Consider the following 22,786-nt stretch of genomic DNA (forward strand, 5'->3'; position numbering starts at 1 on the left):
ATGTCCTTAAAAGAATTTCCTAGCAAATATTTTTATTATTTTAAACAATCATGTTAGAAAAGGAAAAATTAAGGCACTCAGTGGATGAACTGAGTATTCTTATAATGATTTACCAAAATTTGGTTGGTGTTTCCTATGGCATTTCAGGTAAACAGGATTAATATCAGGACCAAAAAGGGAAAAAGACCAAGGATTCTCAGGCCACCCACTTTTCTCTCTCCTTGGCTATTTACACCAACCATTCTTCTAGATAATTACTATTTCTTTCTTTAGGCACACCCACAGACATATATTTCATTTTCTTTATCTTATCTCAATGTAAGAAACTCATCTAAATGCACTTCCCTTTGAAGATAGAACACAACATTCATAATTCGTCTCTCTTATAATTGAACAATTACCTAGAAGATGATTTTACATGTTCTTTTTTATTTCTTTCCTTATAAATTCTCTTTCTACATTGCTGACATGTCACCTGCTGAAGTATCTAAGGTTAAATCTTTACTGGTTGGGCAGGTGAGAAGTTGATATATGACTAACAGTCAATTCTCCTTTAGGAAACCTAGAATTGTGTAAGGATAGCTGATTCATACTGCTGCAACTGAAATATGTAATAACAGAGCAACAACAAAGGGCGAAGATGATGACAGCCCAGCACAGTGACTGGTTCTCTAGCTCCATGGCTGATGGAGAAATTACGACCCTGGTAAAACAAGGTGCTCCCAAAATCATTCCAGTCATTCCAAGGAGTGATGTGATTTTTCTTTACAGGCCCACAGCAAAGACACTATGTTGTTTAATTAATGCCTTTCTTCAAAGTGAGCTCCATTGTTTCCATACTTATAAGGCCTTACAGGGTCATACATGTAAATTTCTGTTCAACATAGAATTTTGAAGCACCACCTACATGCCAAGAGCCGGGAATTCTCATCAGCTTGTCCTTGATAGACCCAAGCTTCTTTAGATAGCAAAGGAGAAGACTGTGACTCCATAATCTGGGAATTGTGGAATCCCAGTTGGGATGTCAGCCATAAAACTCCAACGTGGAGTTGAGTTTTATACTTAACAATATTAACTATTATTGCCAATTTCTGTTCAGACTTTAAATGCATTTTGTAAAGAATCTTCTCTTTATGGCTGGGAATACAGCTGGGAGCTGGGAATACAGCTATAAAAATCATCAGCTGATACAGATATGACCCTCTTCTGGTTTATTCTTCTGTTCATTTAATCAAATTCACCTGTTTTAAAACATTTTGAGAATGAGTCAAAAAATAAGAGTTTGAGGCTAAAAGCATGGGTTCTGTCATACAAACTTGGGTATGAGCCTCAGTCTTGTTATAGTTCCCTGTGTAGCCAGGAACTTGCAGATACCATGGAGCCTTTTCCCACTTATAAAATAGAGGTTACATTAGTACCTCCTCCCCAGGATAATTGTGAGGATTAAATGAGGTAATAACTTCTTGCTGCAGTGGCTTGAATTTATCAAGTGCTAAAAAAATGAGATCTCTTATTAGTTAATAATATTATTTTTCCCAGGCATGTATATACAGATTTGACTGGTTATGTGCCAGAAGGTGAAGGCTCTCCTTGAGCCATCAACTGGGTTAAGCTTAAGAAAAGCTTTGACAAGAGTTGAAATGATTTGTGACTCAATTCATACCATGCCTGGTGTTAAGTAGTCAACCAGGGAATGTCAAAGGTAAGATTTTCCTGACAAATGGAATGAAGAAATTAAGAACTAATTCAGGGACCCAAAATTCCTTTTCTTTTGAATGGGATTATCTTAGAGAAAACAAGTCCTGAGAGAGGCTATGAAATAATGGTCTCTGGCTAAATACCATTGAAAAGAGCTATGTAATATATTTATATATTTTTATATAGGATCACAGTGTGCATTAGGTAAAAGACTAGTGAATACAAAAGAGATGGAATCAGTTTTAACTTTCTATTATTTCCCAAATTGATTTCTATGTTAAAAATATTTTAATAACATCAATTAGTATCTCCAGGAACACTCTTTGCCAAATTCTGCTAAAAGAAACTAAGAAGAACTTGCTTCACAATTGCAAAGTAGTAAAAGCATCCAAACTTGGGAACCAGGCACATTTTTTTCTGACCGCTGATCCTAACCAGTAGTATGAATTGGGGAAGTCACCTGATTTCAGCATGTATAAATATATGATAATATGCTCTCCATATATATAGCCATAAAGAGAAGATTCATTACAAAATGCATTTAAAGTCAGAACAGAAATTGACAATAATAATTAATATTGTTACAGTGTAAATTCTAACTTGCACCAGAGTAAAGTCAAGGATACAGTTCTTCTGAGTAAAGCCTTTTGATATTGGATGTCTGGGAAGAGGTTGGGTGTGTTCAAGATAAAGCTATTGATTAAAGTGTAAAGTATGTGCAGGAAGGAGCAGGAATCAAGACAGGGAAGATGAAGAAATGAAGGAGGATAATCCCATGTGTGGGGCCGAGGCTACCAATAGAAATAATGAGGAAAATATGGGTAGGAGTGGCTGAGGAGTGAAACTAGACTCTTTTTTGATGTGCTGGTTTGAACAAATAACCAACCATCTGGTTGGCAACCTCATCTATCTAGAGCTTAGGAAACAGACTAGAGCTTGAGAAATTAAATGAGGAAATGTTAGCACTTTATTGTGAAATTTTTTTAGAAAAGGGCCATGACAGATTCAACTGTATATCTTCTGTGTTCAGCCTTGTGTCTGGTGCATAGAAGGAATTTCAAAAATGTTGGAAAAATAAATAAATAAATGAGTAAACTACAAATAGTCCCATTTAAAGTATATTTCAAGTCATGTAGTCAGTTCAGGATAAAATACCAACTGAATGAAGGAAATGACAGTTGAAACCATAGAACTGGGAGGATCCACCGTTAAAGATGTGTGGAGAAAAAAGAAGACAACCAAAGACAAAACAGAGAGCTACCACTTATTTGGCGGCTGGCAGAAACTAGAGAAAACAGGGAGTCCAAGATACTGAAGGAAAAAAAATGAATGTTTTCCAACATGACAGGAAAGAAAGGAGAAAGTGAATAATAAATGTTATTAGATTCTGGGAGGTCCAGAGAGGTGTGACTTGTCTTCCATAAGTATCACTTCTTTTGGCCATGCTTTGGGAAGAGCAGCATGACCGTGGTCCAAAGAGGCCTGATGTCTGGGGTGTGGGTAACGCAGGCTGAGTGGAACGAAGGTCTTCCTAACACACATACATGTTTAGAACTTGACCTTAGAATAAGCTCAATAAGAGGAGGAAAATGGAGACCAGTTTGTTGTTGTTGTTGTTGTTGTTGTTCTTAACATAGGCTGGTTCTTTTTAAACTTTTAATTATAAAAAAAATTAACATAGGCAAAGGTCGAGAGCAGAGGAAGTATGGAGACATGTTCAGACCCTGATAAATTTCTCTAAAGAAGAAATGTCAATGGCTGACAAAGATATGAAGAAGAAAACAAACAAACAAACAAACAAACAAGCAAACAAACTCAGCATCCGTATCACAGTGAGATTCCGTCCTAACCCAGTTAGAATGGTTATTATATTTTTTTTTTGATTTTTTTTATTGGTTGTTCAAAACATTACAAAGCTCTTGACATATCATATTTCATACATTAGATTCAAGTTGGTTATGAACTCCCAATTTTACCCCAAATACAGATTGCAGAATCACATTGGTTACACATCCACATTTTTACATAATGCCATATTAGTAACTGTTGTATTCTGCTACCTTTCCTATCATCTACTATCCCCCCTCCCCTCCCCTCCCATCTTCTCTCTCTACCCCATCTACTGTAATTCATTTCTCTCCTTGTTTATTTTCCCATTCCCCTCTTATATGTAATTTTGTATAACAATGAGGGTCTCCCTCCATTACCATGCAATTTTCCTTTTCTCTCCCTTTCCCTCCCACCTCATGTATCTGTTTAATGTTAATCTTTTCTTCCTGCTCTTCCTCCCAGAATGGTTATTATAAAAAAGAAAAGATAACAAGTGCTGGTGAGGTTGTGGAGGAAAGGGACATTTACATACTGTTGGTGGCCTCACATTCATTCTGGAGAACAGTTGGAACTCCTTATAAAACTTGTAAAATATTTGTAAAACTTACAAATATGTTTTATCTGTACTAGGTTACATGTTCTGTCTCTTTCCACTCTGACCTGTATTCAGACTACTTTTCTTGAAGACTAGTGATGCAGAAGTTGACATCATTTGGAGAATCTGGCTAAGGAGAAGTTGGGTTACAGTGTGGTCATTGCCAGCCCTGCTTAGCAGGAATGCCTCTTCCAGAAATGCTATACTGCCGCTGGGGTTCTCTGCTATCATGACTGATGCTGTAGAGCAGAAGGTTATATCCAGCTTTGAAATATTTCTTACAGTGCCTGGCACCAAATACATGTGATACCAGTGATAGAGAAATTTTAAGCTAAGGATTTGATTCTCATTAACTACAAGTTAAAATTAAAGTTTACTTCTATTAAGAATATGCTGGAGGCTGGGGGTGTGGCTCAGCGGTAGAGCGATTGCCTTGCTTGTGTGAGGCACTGGGTTCGATCCTCAGTACCACGTATATTGCGTCCATCTACAACTAAAAAAAAAAAGTTTAAAAGAAGAATATGCTGATGAAGAGGGAACACCATATATTATTTTCTTTTTTGATGGAATTCATGATATAAATTTAACAGGATTCTTGTGATTTTAAGGCCTAATCATACAGTGAGTATGGCTGTGTATGGAGTTGCATGTAGTATACATCCCAACTGTCAGTAATAAAAAGCAAATCTGAATCAACAATGTTAGAGAAAAGACTGAATTATCCTTATAGTGGAGATGACACAGGACTATAGAGGCATAAAGAGCTAACTCAATTTCCCCCTTGTGAAAAAACAAAGTGTATCAGATTTAAATGATTGAGACTCCAGAATATTCCACTTACACCATAAGACTCAAGAGTTTAAAGATAGGCAATGAATAAAACAGAAATTCATGTTAGTGGGCTTCTTCCTACCATGAACAGATGAATACAACAAAGTTTTTTTTTATAAAGAAATGCTTTTGACACGTGTGCTTATGACAATAATTTTACATATTTCTAGAATTCCCTGTGGTGATCTGATACATGCATACAATGTGCCACGATCAAATCTTGGTAATTAGCATACCTGTTTCCTTAAACATTTATCGTTACTTTGTGATGTAAAACTGCCAACTCTTTTATTATAGTTCTTTATAAAGTGTATAATAAATAATCATGGACTGTAGTCACTCAACTGTGCTGTAGAATGATAGAACTTACCCCTCTTAGGTAACTGTATTTTGTTCCCATTATTCAACCTCCTTTTATCCTACTTCATGCTTACCCTTTCTAACTTCTAGTGATCATTATTCTACTCTCTACCTCTATGAAGTCAACTTTTTTAGTTTCTACATATAAGTGAAAACATACAGTATTTGTCTTTCTATGCTTAGTTTATTTAATTTAACATAAGGTCCCCCAGTTCTATTGCTGTTATTGCCAGTGGCAGGATTTCCTTCCTTTTATGGCCAGATAGTATTCCATTGGGTATATACACCAGATTTTCTTTTCTTTTTTCTTTTTTGGAGGAGGGCGGTATTTGTTCTTTTTAGTTATACATGATAGTAGAATGTATTTTGATATACCATACATACATTCATTTTTGTGGTTGTACATGATGTGGAGTTACACTAGTTGTGTATTCATATATGAACATAGGAAATTTATGTTACTGTCTTTTCTGTTCTCATTCTCCCTCCCTTCCAACCGTTCCCCCCGCTCTGTCCAATCCAGTGAACCTCACCCCCTACCCAGCCACCCCTGCCTATTGAGAGTCAGCATCCACTTATCATAGAGAACATTTGGCCTTTTTTTGGGGGGGTGGGGGTTGGCTTATTTCACTCAGCATAATAGCCTTCAGTTCCATCGATTTACTGGCAAATGCCACAATTTCATTCTTCTTTATGGCTGAGTAATATTACAAATTGTTTTATGAACCACATTTTCTTTATCCATTCATTAGTTAAAGGGCACCTAGGTTGGTTCCATAGCTTAGCTACTGTGAATTGAGCTGCTCTAAATATTGATGTCTCCTCCTCAGTGTTTTATGATGATTTTCAGTCTTTTGGGTAGATACCGAGAAGTATGATAATTGGGTCAATGGTGGTTCCATTCCAAGTTTTCTAAGGAATCTCCATACTGCTTTCCTGAGTGGCTGCACCAATTTGCAGTCCCACCAAAAATGTATGAGTGTACCTTTTCCCCCACATCCTCACCAACATTTATTGTTATTTGTATTCTTGATAATTGTTACTCTGGAGTAAGATGAAGTCTCAGCATAGTTTTAATTTGCATTTCTCTAATTTTAGTTTGATACCATCCCATTTATTGATTCTTGATTTTACTTCTTGTGCTTTAGGAGTCTTGTTGAGAAGCAGCTAAGCAATTCACCCTGAGAAGCCTGGCCAATTGAGTCCCAAGGAAACAGCCAAGTGGCCCTACTTACCCTCTTAGAACCCCAGGAAACAGATGGGTGGCCGTGCCTACCCACTCTTAGCCCAGAAAAGCAACTGCTCAGGGTAGGCTGCCCTCTTGAGAGCCTATAAAAGCATTATACAGCCTGAAGACACTGAGAGGTACCCTTCCTAGGCCCACGGGTGTGGCCTGGCCCCCACGCAGCTCTCAGACAGGCACTCTGGCTCCATTACCAAACACACTACACTGACCCTACCAGAATGGTCCTATTTCTGCAGAGCCCTTGCAAACCAATGGATGACCTCTTTATTATTTATTTATTTATTTATTTATTTATTTATTTATTTATTTATTTATTTTTTGGTACCAGGGATTGAACCCAGAAGCACTTAACCACTGAACCACATCCCCAGCCCTTTTTAAAATTTTATTTAGAGACAGGGTCTCACTGAGTTACTTAGGGCCTCACTAAGTTGATGGGGCTGGCTTTAACTCACAATCCTCCTGCCTCAGCCTTCTGAGCCACTGGGCTTCTTTCCTCTTTTGATTCGCATCCTCAGTAGCAATTCTGCACTCCCCAGTAGGTACCTGATCCTCTAAATCATGTCTGGATCTTTCTAGAAATCTTGAGAGATAATCATGGAATGATGACAAGGGAAATGATATCAGAGAAATGGCCAAATCTCTGTCAACTACATTAAAATCCTCAGGTCACAGGGGTGACTCTAACAACTATCACTGAAAGTGTAGCTTGCTGACTAGCAGCACTAACCACCACCAGGAAACTTGTCAAAAATGCAAATTTATAGGCTCCACCCAGTCTTTCTGACTCAGAATTTCTGAGGGTGGGGCCCATCATCTGTGTTTAATGTTCTCTCTAGGTGATTCTCATACATGCTAAAGTTTGAGAGCCATTCTCTAATCTGTTTCCCCTTTGCAATTCAGCTTTCATGATACCTCACCAGTTTTGCTTTGCATTAACTGGGCTAATGGTCTCTTTAGATAAGCTGTAGGAATGGGGAGTTTGGAAGTTACGAAACCAGGCACAGGGAATGGGAAAGGTAGAAGTCAGAAAAGAAGGATGAAGTTTACACAAGTGGGATTCCACAGTCCTTCTGTGGGATAACATTTCATATTTTCTGCCTCATATGGACTGAGGAGCTAAGCAAGTCTTTTAAACAAAATTTAAATCTAGCATTGGACTGGGAAATCAAGCAAAGGACAGAATCCCAGGTGATTATCTTTGTTTGGTCTAGTCTCCCAGCTCTTTTTCTACTCTGGCACCCAAAGATTACTACCACCAACAACACTCTATAAGTTATGGCTTACATATTCATTCCACAGAGCTACAGTTTTCTTGCTTTAGATACCTAACCCTGAGTAAGAGAGAAGTCGTCCATTACACTGGGTATCCTTTATCTGTGTTCTGTAGAGCGCTATGGCAACTGCATAAACCTATGTTCTCAGAAATTATGCATAGTCATCTCTCAGTATCCATGAAGGATTAGTTCCAGGATGCCTTGTGGATTCCAGAATTTGTGTATGCTCAAGTTCTTTGTACAAAATTGCAATAGTTCTTGCATGTAATCTATACACATCCTCCTATATACTTAAAATAACTAATATAATGCAAATACTATGTAAATAGTTGTTATACTGTATCATCTAGGAAATAATGACAAGGAAAATAGTCTGCATAAAGTCAGTACAGATGAAATCCACCCCCGCCCCCCCACAAATTAAGGCATTTCCGATCTGTAGTTTGTTGACTCCGCAGATGCAGAACACGCAGCATGGAGGGCTGATTGTACTACTGAAATTTCTCTGTGTGTCTGCCATATCACTGCCTAGTAAAATTCCCATATTATGATGCACAGATCTCTCTCTCTCTTTTTTTTTTTTAATTTTGGAGAGACTATGAGTCATTCAGCACAGATAGCATAGGTTTCCACACTTCCTTTCAAATGGGTTATGCCCATCCTTTCATGAATGAAGACAAGTGGCTACTAATCTGTGACACGATTCAAGTAGGATTCCTGATGTTTCTTTGAGGAGGAAACACACTTTAGGAAATTTGGCAGTGTGGAGGTGCTATAATAATTTTGCTGGAGGCTTCACATAATTGTTCCAATCAAGTTACTAGAATTTCATTCGCTTTTTGGGTAGAGTCCAACAGAAACAAGCTAAGAACTTTCATGCCAACCAGAAAACACTGTGAGTGATTTCAGCAATGTTATAAACACTTCCAAGGAAGGATGAGATTTTAGGGTTGACCTGGAGAAGATATACAAAACTGTGTTCCCTTAAAAATCATTGCTCATGGCTGAGTGTGGTGGTGCACGCCTGTAATCCCAGTGGCTCGGGGAGGTTAGGCAGGAAGATAGCGAGTTCAAAGCCAGTCTCAGCAACAGCAAGATGCTAAGCAACTCAGTGAGACCTGTCTCTAAATAAAATACAAAATAGGGCTGGGGATGTGGCTCAGTGGTTGAGTGCCCCTGAGTTCAATCCTCATTAACAAAAAGAAAAACAAATTAAAAGTCATTGCTCACAATATAGATGTGAATGTTGTTTATTTTTTATACCATTTCTTTGTGTGCTATGAGATATGCCTATGGAACCAAATTTTTGTTCTCTTCTTCTCAGCATTCAACTTTTATTTCTCATGTAAGACTAATGTCAACAAACTTCCTATTATGCTATTAGATCATAAGTTGTACAATATAAAAGCTAATAATTAGGTCAATGAGTCAGACATAGAAATGAGAAATCGGGTGGAGCAGAGCAAAATTTTCATTTCATAAGAATGGAAAAAACAAGAGAAGCTATTTTATTTAAAAGGAGGTGGACAGATGCTTTTATTTAGGTTCTAAAGTAAGTTGTTATTCTATAGTAGCCATATCATTTTAATGTGAATATTTTTCCCAAAGATACTTATTTGTAAACATCAGTGACTAATTCTTACATCATAGTTTTCCTGTTTTCATCTTTGTTTCTTTGTTAAGCTACTATCTATATACCACAGGCAAAACCAACTAGAATTGAAAAACCTGGTCGTTGACTCGTGAGAGGTAGCCACACCTCACCTCGGGAGCCCAGATATGCCAGTTTTGCTACTCTCAATCCAAACTATCCACACCTTAGACAAAGATCACCCGAATTTTCTCTTCCTCTCCCTGAGCACTTATTATTTTCCTCTCTCACAAAAGACATGAATTATTTTCCTCTTTCTTCTAGAAGAACCTGTCCTGATTCTACCCTAAGTGTGATGTTCTAGAGATCCCAATTCAAGTGAGGAGTAACCTGGTCTCAGCCCAAGCCCCTAAAGCCTATGTCCAACCCCATTTCTGCCATCCCTTGTCTGAGCTTAGGTGAGAGGGGCAGGCTCCCTGTCCTCACTCTCACCAGGATGAGAGGACTGGCCCAGATTGTGGATCTTTAGGGATTGTGGATCTATGACACTGATTCTTTAGGATTCCCTTTTTTTCTGTCTCCAGGTGAGTTCCTCAATGTGTGCCTTACAGTTTACAAATTCTTTCATACCTTCATGATCAAAAAGAGCCTTTTCACACTCCTGTTCTTGTTCATTCTTTGTATTAGCTCTGAGGAATAGTAAGGTAGATTTTATTATCTTCATTTTAGGGGTGAAGAAACATAAGCTAATAGAATTTATGATTATGATTTATGCTCATTGGCTCACAGATTCCAAAGCGTGAAGCAGGAACCGACAGCCATGCTTTTACTAAGTGTCTCCTCTTCCCTGCTGCTACCAGGTCTTCTAGGACATAACAGATACTCTTCATTTCCAGTGTTTGAAAACACAAACTCTAATCCATTCATTTTTATTTCTAACACTCCTCCCTCATTCTGAAGCATCAGAGCCTTGAATTCTAATTCAAGGGACAGATTCAGAAAATGACAACTGTATATATGTTTAATAGGATTGTTTTAATCACTGGAAATAAAAGGGCCAAGAATAGGGTGAAGGGAGTAAGATCTTTGCCTCAGGCATAAAATCTAAGCAGACACCAAATAAATAAATAGTAATCAAGATGAATTTGCAATGCAATATTTTAAAATGAAAATTTACATAAAAATACATGTTAGAAAAAATGAAAATTTTAAATAAAAATAGGATCAATAGATGGGAAAGGGATAAAATTATTTGAAGAATTACATGAATGACATTTTCAACCTGCTAAACATGGCTACTGTGCCGAATCTCTACTCTCTGCTTCCTCACTTCTGATTATGTAGGGGAAATAAATAAACCATTCATTTAAACAACCATTAATTTTTTTCTGTTACTTGCCACCAAATATTCTTTTACCTAAAACAATAATTTTGAATCTCACTGGCTGAACATGGCCCCTAGACTGCATCATATACCAAGGAAGTATACAATAAATATTTACTGATCTAAAATAAATTTTCCATGAACTGAAGACACTTAGAAAATAAAATACCTAGAAGTTGTGCAGAAAATTCAAAACTACTTGGATAGAGAGTACAGAGAGTCAGTACCGAGAGGGCCATAACAAGTATTGGTCAACAGACATGATGATAGTGGTTCGTGCTTTCCAACTATTCATTATGTTTTGGAATGTCGACTTTATTCCTAAGATCTGAAGCTTTTTCAAACGTAGCACATAAATTTGTTTTAGTTCATGGATAGAGTCCAAGCTATCAATTTACTTGTAGGATGAATTATATATTAATGACATTAGCTGCTACTGTGCCATTTACAGCAGCCATTTAAAAACTGTTTTTGCCAAACTCCAAGCCCTCAAACATCAGTCTGAAGACAAATTCGACACTGTATCAGCCTTCAAAGAACTTACCATGTGATGGGAGATCCCAGCAGGGAGTCTATCTCCCCTTGGCCTGTTTCCTCCCAACCTTGCCATCCCTAGTCCTACTTGGTAGACTTCAGGCAGTCAGAGCTGCCAGCAATGGAGATATATATATACTACTCCATCAGTAGTAAATTTCCCTAATACTACTCCCATCATGGTAGGGGCGCCAGCAATGGAACTAACACTGCAACTTAGAACACTGACAGCTTTTTCTTGAAAAGAATCTGTTGATTCTACTTGATGGTTAGGTTGCAAATATAACTTTTTATTTCTGTTTCAGGTGAACAGGCCCAGTTGGAAGACCAGAGTTTTAATCTCAATGTCTGACATTGTTTCCTCTGAACGCCAAACAGATGATCAACAAATTTGTGGAACACAATCCAACAATAACTGGGAGACTACCTACATAGATATTAGTTGCATTGTGTAATATCACAATATGGCTGAGGAACATTCCCATAGTACCAATTTAAACTAGTAGCAATGAATCCAAACTTGCTTAGCAGGGCAAAGTCTGTCATCATTCTTTGTGGAGAGCAAACATGTATCTAGTTAGTGGTTATTACATAAATTAATAATTACAACATATCTTGACTTGACTTGGTCTCAATTAGCTCTTATTTTTAATATATTTAAAATTTTCCCTAATGTTCACAGGCATTTGTTACATTCCTCTAGTGACATGTTGGGCATTTGACCATTATATCACAACTACTTTAGTGTGCACTAAAAATTTACTGCATTCTCCAGCACTGTGTCAGCAATTTTACATCTGCAAAATTAACTAAAAACTTGCAACTAATAGTAAAATTCATTGTACTTATTTTAAATGGTTTTTTAAAATTGTGCTATATTCTTATATGAAGTCATAACCTCATTTCAGGTAGGTATGAAACAAGCTGACAAATTACATACTTCTTTGAGCTTATTATTCTGTCTCTTTACAGATGCAATTGGTTTCTAACAGTTAAAGGACACAATACAGATTAAGAACAAGGAAACCTGGGATCTAGAGCAGACTCACTGGCTATAAAAATTTGGCAAAATTATTCCTAGCTTGGGCCCCAATCATTTTTTATATAAATACTCAAAATAAGGTGATTTTTAGCTAAATATATTCCCAGATTTTTTTCACAAACACACATTAATTCTTCAGTCTGTTCACAGAGAAGTAGTATGTTCCATTAACATTACATTAAGTTTCTAATACATGTCATATCTGAGATTGCGTTAAAGATTATAAATATTAAATGTAAATCTAGGCTTGTTTTGGCAGAAAAATATGTATGTCTATTACTGTGAATTTATAATGTATTATTTTAATATAATATGAATTAATATATAATTTGTTATAAGTACATAGTCATACAAGACAGATGCAAGGTTTTATGAAGTGTTTTTTAATTCTCTCTCACCTTTTGTCTAGATCTTGATTTTAGTACCTTTTGTAATATAATTATTAGTTTCTTTGCCAATCTTCCCTACGATGCCTTCTTCAAAGGTTTCGGATTGTATATCATTGTCTTCCTGAAGCTAGCACCATAATTGGTACAAGCAAAGAATGCATTAAATATTTGCCAAATGAATATGTTCAACAGTAATCTGAGGATGTTAAGTATAATTACCGGAAAAATGATTGGCAAAGCTTCTTTTTTTACATTATTTAGATTCTGGCATAAGTGCACTGCTTCCTGATGAAGAGATGTCTTGTTTCCAAAATTACACTACTGCCCTTAAATGTTTATATAAATTGCAGTTACAATTAGAAAACCTCTGATGTAAAAATCTAAATATGAAAGGATGCATATTGCATAAAGTGTTGTAATTTTAATCACCAGTAAAACTGTTAAAAAATGAATCTTTGAAAAGTGGTTCATTTCAGGTGGTAGTGCAATTCTGTAGCCAAGTCTAGGTATTCTAAAAAGCATAATTATGTACATAATGAACTTTTTCAGACCATGATTAAAGCAATATATTAATTTGTATTAAACATTTTTTAGATCTATGATAAAAAGTTTTAAATAATCTGCACATCTGCCTGATTTTTTTTAACTTCTCTTCATGCCACCATGTGTGTTTCCTCTTACTAGAGAACAGTTAATATTCCACACCCACAATAAGGATTCTCATTAGATCAGCATGACCCACTTTCTATAATTCCATGAATAGGAAATTCAGACCTTTGTTCCAGTTGTGCATGATATGTTCATTAATTGTCCCTAAGGCTCCTGCCTAAAACAGGGTCCCAGTCCAGTGAATAATGAACTGAATGGAACTGGCTCTGTCATACTGTGAATGCAAAAGCAGTTAAGTAGTTTCCCATGACTATTGACTAAATGAAAATGGAACAAATTACCAGTCAAAATAATTACTACACAGTGTTACAATTATGTGACAATAATACTGAGTATTATTATGTGGTTAATAATATTATTAAAACCCTGTGATAATGTTTACTATTTATTGAATAGGCCGTGGGCTAACTGCTTTTCAAGCACTATCTCTTGGAATCTTCATGATGTCCTCAGAACTGAGGCCCAGGTAAGTGACATTGCCCCAGTTTGCATTGCCCATAGGTGTCAGAGCCAGGATTTACACCTCAGTCAGCTGATCAGCTGATCCCAGCACCACACTCCTTAATCACTTAGCACAGATAACAGGGAGGTGTTCATTAAATACTGACACCTGCTATGAGGACCCTACAGCTGTACTGTTAGTAACTCAGCAGTCAATCTGTGAAAATGTTCAAGTAGTTTCTGTTTACTGTTGACTTATACCTCTTCTTCCAACCAAGAGAACACTTGATCACAGACAGCAGGTGCCAGTCACTGAGTGGGTGGAACGGGAAAGGGTGGCATATTCCAACATGACCACCATTGTCTGGGAATGTTCCACACTGGATCACTATTTCTCCTTAACAAACCAAACATCTTCACATGATCAGTCCTCTTGCAAATACCAATCACGGAGGTGAGAAAAAACAAAATGCAAACTTCACTTATACAAGAGCAAATCCAAGTGCTTGGGCGAGTATAGCCTTTAGTACCCAGGCCATACAGAGCCCACACATGTAGCTGATGGCTACGAGTGTGGGCTCTGTATGGCCTGGGTTCTAAAGGCTATACTCATTATTGACATCATTTCCATTAAATTTTGAATATAATTTTATTCAAGTTGATTGGCAGTGGTTGCTTTGTACACTTCAATCATTGCACGTTAATCTGTATCTTCATGAGAAAGAAATTTTACAATCTTTGCCAAAAAGACACTCCAGCATGTAAGACCCTTTGCTTTCTTTAATCAGATGTGAATCCTCATGTTGTCTTCTACAGGATTCTTATTTTTACCTAAATAATTGAGAAGGTTGTCAGCTCTGTTATTCAAAAACATGTTATAACACTGGTCATTGAGTTTAAGGAAGTGCATGTTTTCATTTTTACTCTGTGTGTACACTTCATCTCTGTTATCTCCAATGTTACTTGACTTTTGCAACTTTTTATTAGTCAGAATAAGCCAACTCTTATTAATAATCAATCTCAACTTTTAGCAAATATCACAATAAAAGCTTATTTCTTGCTCTAATCAGTTTAGTTCAGAAAAGCAGGCAGCTTTGTTCCAAAAGATGATGACAGAGTCCATCCCTGTAAACATGCCAAACTCTTTTTTTTTTTTTGGAGGAGGAGGGCTTCTGGAGTTTGAACCCAGTAGCTACATCCCCAATCTTTTCATTTTTTGAGACATGGTCTCACCAAGTTACCATGATGGCCTCAAAATAGTGATCCTTCTGCCTCAGCCTCCCAAATAACTGGGATTACAGGTATGTGCCACTGTGCTTGGCTAACTTGCCAATATCTGTAACATGTTTATCTAGAAGGGAAATAAAGTAGAGATTCATATAGAAGATTTTCATGAATCAAGTTGTTTCATGAACCAAGGTCTGTTGCTTCAATTACACTAAAGAGCAGCCCTCAGTCTCTGTAAGGGAGCTGGGAAACATGTGGCCAATAAAAAGAAGGGGAAATGGATATTGGTTAACATTAGCAAGCTTTGCCATGTTGGCCTCGAGTAGATAAGGATTTTCTTAGTGCAGGGCTCTGCTATTTCATAATTAAATATTTTAAAGTAAAAACTAAAGAAGGTGCTAGTTAAAATATTTTGCCATGTATAATGAACTATTCAACGTCTAGTAAAAGCTACTTAGATGAATACTCATAAAACGATAACTTTGACCTCTCAGCACTCAATTATCTTAGAGAAGTGAGCGAACTGATGTGAATTTCAAACACACACACACACACACACACTGAAACACATGAGATAAGCTACCTCAATTTCTCATTAAAAAAAAAAAATACCTCCTTCTTTTGCCCCTGCCCAGTCTACAACATACTCATAACATAAAAGATACTGATTAATTCAACAATGTATAAATGAAAAAAGTAAGAAACATAAGGAAAAGAATAAGATCATGGCATTTGCAGGGAAATGGATGGCACTAGAGAAGATTATGCTAAGTGAAGTTAGCCAATCCCCCCAAAAAACAAATGCCAAATGTCTTCTCTAATATAAGGGGGGTGACTCAAAATGGGGTTGGGAGGGACAGCAAGGGAGGAAGATTACCTCTAGATAGGAAATAGGGGTGGGAGGGAAAGGGAGGAAGAAGGGGAATACAATGAATGGTGAAAGGAGACCCTCATCATTATACAAAATACATGTATGAAGATGTGAATTTGGTGTCAACATACCTTATATACAATCAGAGATATGATAAATTGTGGTATAAAGATGTATTAAGAATTGTAATGCAAAAAATAAATTAAAAAAAGAAACATAAGTGACTAATTCTAAATGTCTCTGATTATTTAAAAAGCTATTGTCTTAAAAACAGTACAACATTGCTATGACTTAATATATTTATAAGATGACAATTAACCTTTTACAAACAAGAATGCTATAATTTTAGAATATATTTTGTCAATCAAAAAACACCAGGGGGCTGGAGTTGTGGCTCAGTGGTAGAGCACTCGCCTAGCATGTGCGAGGTCCTGGGTTCGATCCTCAGCACCACGTAAAAACAAATAAATAAAATAAAGGTTGGTGTCCAACTACAACTAAAAAATAAATATTAAAAAAAAAAACACCAGGGGCTGGGGCTGGGGCTGGGGCTGGGGCTCAGCAGTAGTGCACTTGCCTGGCATGTGTGAGGCACTGGGTTCATTTTTCAGCACCATATATAAATAAATAAAATAAAGATCTATCTACAACCCCCCAAAATAAATGAATAAATAAACCCAAATAATGCAATTAATAAATGGGCAAAGGAACTCAACAAGTACTTTACAGAAGAAGAAATATAAATGATCAAAAAATATATGAAAAAAAATGTTCAATATCTCTAGCAATTAGAGGAAAGCAAATTAAAACAACACCGAGATTCCATCTCACTCCAGTCAAAATGGCAAATATCAAGAAAGCAAGCACCAATAAATGCTGGCAAAGATGTGGGGGTAAAGTACATACATTGCTGATGGGACTGCAAATTGGTACAACCACTCTGAAAAGCACTATGGAGATTCCCCAGAAAACTTGGAATGGAACCACCATTTGACCCAGTTATCTCACTCTTTGGTTTATATCCAAAGGACTTAAAATCAGCATACTACAGTGACATAGCCACATCAATGTTTATAGCAACTCAATTCACAATAGCCAAGCTATGGAACCAATCTAGGTACCTTTCAACAGATGAATGGAAAAGAAAATGTGGTATATATCCACAATGAAATATAATTCAGTCATAAAAAAGAATGATTTTATGACTTTTACCAGTAAATTGATGGATCTGGAAACTATCATGCTAAGTGAAATAAGCCAATCCCAAAAAACCAGAGATCTAATATTCTCTCTGATACCCAGATGCTAACATACAACAAGAGAGGGAGGAGGGAAAGAACATAAGTTCAGTGGATTAGAGAAGGGGAATGAAGGAAAGAGAGGAGGATGGGAATAGGAAAAACAATGGAATGAACTGGACATAACTTTCCTATGTTTATATATGAATACACTACCTGTGTAACTCCACATCATATATAACCACAAGAATGGAATTCTAATTGGAATAAGTTATAGTCAATGTATGTATAACATGTCAAAATACACTCTGTTGTCATTTATATCTAAAAAGAACAAATTTTTTAAAAGATATATTTGATTCAGTTTGTGTATTCTAAAGAAAGATTAAATAATTAATAATATGACTTATCAAGAGAATGAGAAAACAAGTCAAACTGGGAGGAAACATTTGTAAAAGATATGCCTGATTAAGCCCTATTATCCAAAATTCATAAAGAACTCTTAAAATTCAACAATAAGAAAAATGAACAACACAACTGAAAAATGGGCAAAATACCCAAGTGCATACATCACTAGAGAAGAGATGCAGATGGCGCATAAACAAAAGAAAAGATGCTTCACAACATATGTCATCAGGAAAATGCAAATTAAAACAAAAATGAAATAACACTATATGCCTATTAAACTGACAAATAAAACACTTACAACATTAAATGATGCTAAGAATTCAGAGCGACAGGGACTCTCCTTCATTACTGGTAGAAATGCAAAATGGTATATTCACCATGGAAGTTGGTTTGGCGGTTTCTTACAAATCTAAATAATACTCTTACCAACAGTGGTGCTTCCTGATACTTACACAAAGGAGTCGAAAATTTATGTCCATGCAAAAACCTCAACACAGATGTTTACAGCATCTTAATTCATAATGATCAATACTTGGAATCAAGGAAAAAGTCTTTGAGTAGGTGAATGACTTGGTACATCTAAACAATGGAATATTATTCAGTGATAAAGAGGAATGAGTTATCAAGCCATGAAAAGATATGGAAGAATCATAATTGCATATTACTAGGTGAAAGAATCTAATCTGAAAAGGCTACACACTGTATGATTCCAACTATATGATACTCCGGAAAAGGTGTAACTATGAAAGTAACAAAAAGATCAGTGGTGGCCAGAGTTTGAGGGGTGAGAGAGATGAAGAGGCAGACCACAAAGGATACTTAGAGCAGTGAAAACCATTCTGTAGGATACAATAATGGCAGATACATGTCATTATAAATTTATCAAAATCTATGGCATATATACCACGCCAAGAGTGAATGATAATGCAAACCCTGAGTTTTGAGTGATTATTGATTTATTAAAATCAGTGGAAGTGGAGTGAGAATATGAAAACCTCTATATTTTCTGTTCATTTTGATGTGAAACTAAATTGCTCTAAAAATAGTCTATTTTAAAAAAATATGATTTATAGTGAAATTTTAAAATGTGACTTCAAAGACAGTACATCAGCAACAGCAACAATAACACAATGATTTTTAACTTTGCTTAAATGATTGATAAATATTTTTTGAGGCAGGGTTTCACTGTGTTGCCCAAGTTGGCCTGAACTCCTGGGCTCAAGTGATCCTCCTGCCTCAGCCTCCTGAGTAGCTGGGACTATAGGTCTGTGCCGCCATGTCCAGCAAATACATATTTTTAAGCATTTGTATTCAAATTGTAGGAGATTTGGAGATGGTATTAGTAAATGTTACTTAAGCCAGGGATCCATGGCAGGCCCCTCTGGATTTAAAGTCATTAATTTCTATTATTGTCACAATGCCTGACCAAGAGCCCTTAATCTGATTCTCTCTCCTGCTAGTCTAACCAAACCTATTCCACCTCTGTCTTTTATCAAGTACAAACTAACTCCTAATATAAAGCTAATCATAAGAGTTAATAGAGTTTTAAAACTTTTAAAAATTTGTTTTGCTATTAAACTTTGGAGTACTTTAGAAGTTGATTAAGAAATCGTGTTGTTTTCCCCAGCTGTTTTCTTTGCCTGAATTCAAATTATCATCTATTAATCCACAATCAACAATATCAGGACAGCAAAGTTACAATTAATGTCCTAATTATTTCCTAATTGAAAAGTTCCACTTTGCAGAAAAGACTTTATTATTTGCATCTCATTGTGAATGTTTTCCAAAGGGGCTCCAAATTCATAACATCACTGTAACGAATTGGTGATGTTATAATATGCTAGCTATGCTACATGAATAACAATACATGGAATCTTTTACAAAGTACATAATATGAACAATGTATTATGTTTCCTTAAAAATGCTCAGTACAATCAATTCACAAGAAAGGTTGTACAATAAGATAGCAAAGCTCTTAGAATTATCCTTTAAGCTATGAATAGAAAACAAGAAAAATTATGATACGGACTTAAGTAATGAATAATTTGTTTCTTGCTGGGTGAGAGGATGTAACCCCCAGGTTGTGGGTCTCTTATAATCATAAGTAATCAAAAATAGCCTAGAGCAGTAATTTTCTTTCTTTTTATGATTGTGGAAAGAATATTCACTGAGCAAACTAGCTAACACTCTCTATTGCTGCCACATTTTTACCAGATCTGAGGATAAATAGACTTTTAAGAAGCTGCCAAGAAAAATTCAAGCAATTCACATTTGCTAAACAATTCTTTGAGTTAGACTGTACAAAACTGTGAGCAATGAAGGTAAGTGTAAGAATGACAGCTGTACTAAAGGTCTAGTGAATAACACACTTTTCATACTCAAGATGGAAAATATCTAGAAATGAAGAGATTTCATAGGTTTTATATTATATACAGGACATTAGAAAATAAAAAAAATTAGAGAAAACAAGCAATCCAAAACAACAAAAATTAAGCAAGGATAAAAATGTGTAATCATGGTAGCGTACTTTGCTCTAAAGATTACAGAATTTGCACAGTCTAAATAATAAAAATGCCTTTTACTAATTTTTAAACTTTTAGAATAATCTTGATACAAAACATAGAAGTTATATTAATAGTGTTGATTATAATAACAAAATAGAATGTAAATATCATATTGATGATATAAAATTAAAAAAGGAGCTGGAGTTGTAGCTCAGTGGAAGAGCACTTGCATGTGTGAGGCATGGGGTTCAATTCTCAGCACCACATATAAACAAATAAAACAAGGCCCATCAACAACTAAAAAAAAATATTTTTAAAAAATAAAATCATAGCATAGAAATTGGAAGGGGGAAGAAAAAGTAAAGAAAACATACAACCATTTATATTTACATCTTACAGAGTATGAGACCAAAAGATATGTCTATAGCTCGTGGGGGTGGGAAACACAGGTTTAAATATGTCATTTATACCTAAGGAAGGTAGGTGAGCATAACTGATCTTAATCCTTATCCATACTGATGACAGGATCTCTTATATTGACTCAAGTTGGCTAATCATGGAATAACATGGAACACACATTTATCATTTAGAAATATAAATAATAGACTACCAAGGAATTAAGTATATTTGGAATATAAATTAGAGACAATCATAAGAAGTACAAGTGGAAACAGAAATGGTTGCTTCTGAGAAATAACCGAGGATGGAGAGGAATGGAGTGACAGACTGTTGGTGTCTATCACAAGATTCTGTAACCCTTTTTTTGTGTGTATGTGTGTACATTTGTATCCTGGAAGTCTTTAAGGTACTGAATCCTATAAGTCTATTCCTGGTGACAAAGAAGTCAAGTCTTCTAAAAATTTTCTAAGTCATCTGCTATAATACCACCTGTACAACATGAATTTTGTGTATAGAGAATATTCTAAACAACTGTCTATACTAGAGATTACCCTACAAACCAGAGAGTAAGAGTAATCTTTTTAAAAAATGAGAAATGGGGGGAATGTTCTTAAGAGTCAAATCAGGTGTAGAAGAAGTGTGAGGCATGGGGTTCAGAACCACATGCCCTCGGCCTCTTATTTCAGTACCATGATGGATAGCTACGCCACCAATGACAACGTCTCATCTGAAGGTAATTTTAGCTACTTCTCTGTGTTTGCTGCCTCTCATCTGCTTAGACTGAGAATTGGAACATTCATTTCAAAAGCCAGAGCCCTAGGGTAGGTGATGAAATACAGAAGCCTGTAATCTATGCCCAGCCTCTCATACTCCAGATACAAGATTCTAAAAGGATTCCTTTTGTTTTTGTTTTTGGTACTGGGGATTGAACTCAGGGCCTTGTGCATGCGAGTAAGCACTCTACCAACTGAGCTATAACCCAGCCCCTCTAAAAGGATTTCTTTATGGCCCCTCCAAGAATCCCTAGTAGATTTGTATTTGAGTAGTTCCTGCTGGTAACCAACCTAAAAGATTCCCCTTCATTAGCTTTCCCTCTTTCCCTATTTATTTTCTTCATAAATTTACTACGGATTGCTAGAATCAACAAACTATCTGCATCCAAAACCTTGTCTTAGTCTCTTAAAGAAATGCCCAAATAACGCATTAGAGGTCTAGGAATCAGGGCTAATGCTAAGACACGCGGGTGCCTGAGTAAGACCCATTATTTGACACTCCTTCAACTACTGAGAAACATTTCTCGTCAGCATTTTAGAAAAATTCTGGGGCACTGAGAGGGGAAAATTTATAACAAAAGTAAGAATGTCCATTTTAGAATCCTAGAGCCATGCAATATTTCATTGTGATTACGTTCTTAGAATGGCATGTTTTATATTATAATGTACTTAATTTAAGTGCCTATGAGGTTTTTATTATTCTTATGTAATATTCAGAATTCAGTGCAGGAAAGAAGGAAACTAATGTTTTCAATCAGAGAGGGTTTAATAGAGGAAATTGTGTGCTTACATAATAGTGTTAAGTTGGAAGAAGAGAAGTCAAGGGACTGCCACTACATGTTGGAATCCATGGTACCACTATTTTGACTGAAGCCAGAGTCAAGAAACTGTTGTTACCATCACTACCACCACCAATGATATACTAGCTGCTCCATGTTAATGAAGATGATGATAAATGATAGGCATGGGATCCAGGTACTATCAATGTTAAGTCTGAGCTGTTTTGGCTCTTTTCCCTCTGAAAAACTCACTCAAGTGCATTTCACTGGTAGAAGACCCAGAAGTACTGAAGATCCAGGACTCTATCCTCAAGAAAGCCAGAAATTGTGGTTTTTAGCACACTAACTCTTGCAATAGATCATATGAAGGAAGAAGGTATAAGCAATGGAAATGGATGCCAGGTGCAATAGATAATATTGAACACAGTCTGATGAGCAGCTACCCAGCATCCATAATCTGCTGCCCATGTTTAAGTGCCAAAAAAAAAAAAAAAAAAAACCCAAAAATCCCAGCCAGGCATGTTGTGGCACATGACAGTAATCCCAGTAACTCAGGAGGCTGAGGCAGGAGGATCATGAGTTCAAAGCCAGACTCAGATGATTAGCAAAGCAGTTAGCAACTTAGGGAGACCCTGTCTCTAAATAAAAGAAAAGGTTGGGGATGTGATTCAATAGTTCAATCCCAGTACCTCCATCCAAC

The 22,786-nt window shown here is 36.3% G+C and overlaps 1 long non-coding RNA gene across 1 annotated transcript in view; it reads left to right on the forward strand.

The window, feature by feature from the left end:
* The window catches only part of LOC125616322, a 48,447-nt gene that overhangs the window by 17,358 nt on the left and 8,303 nt on the right, over window positions 1-22,786 (forward strand). Inside the window, exon 3 of the long non-coding RNA XR_007346948.1 lies at window positions 13,843-13,912. This is a non-coding gene — a long non-coding RNA (uncharacterized LOC125616322). The remainder of the gene's footprint in view (window positions 1-13,842; window positions 13,913-22,786) is intronic.

Source organism: Marmota marmota, unplaced genomic scaffold (genome assembly GCF_001458135.2).
Source record: "Marmota marmota marmota unplaced genomic scaffold, marMar, whole genome shotgun sequence".
Taxonomy (NCBI): Eukaryota; Metazoa; Chordata; class Mammalia; order Rodentia; family Sciuridae; genus Marmota; species Marmota marmota.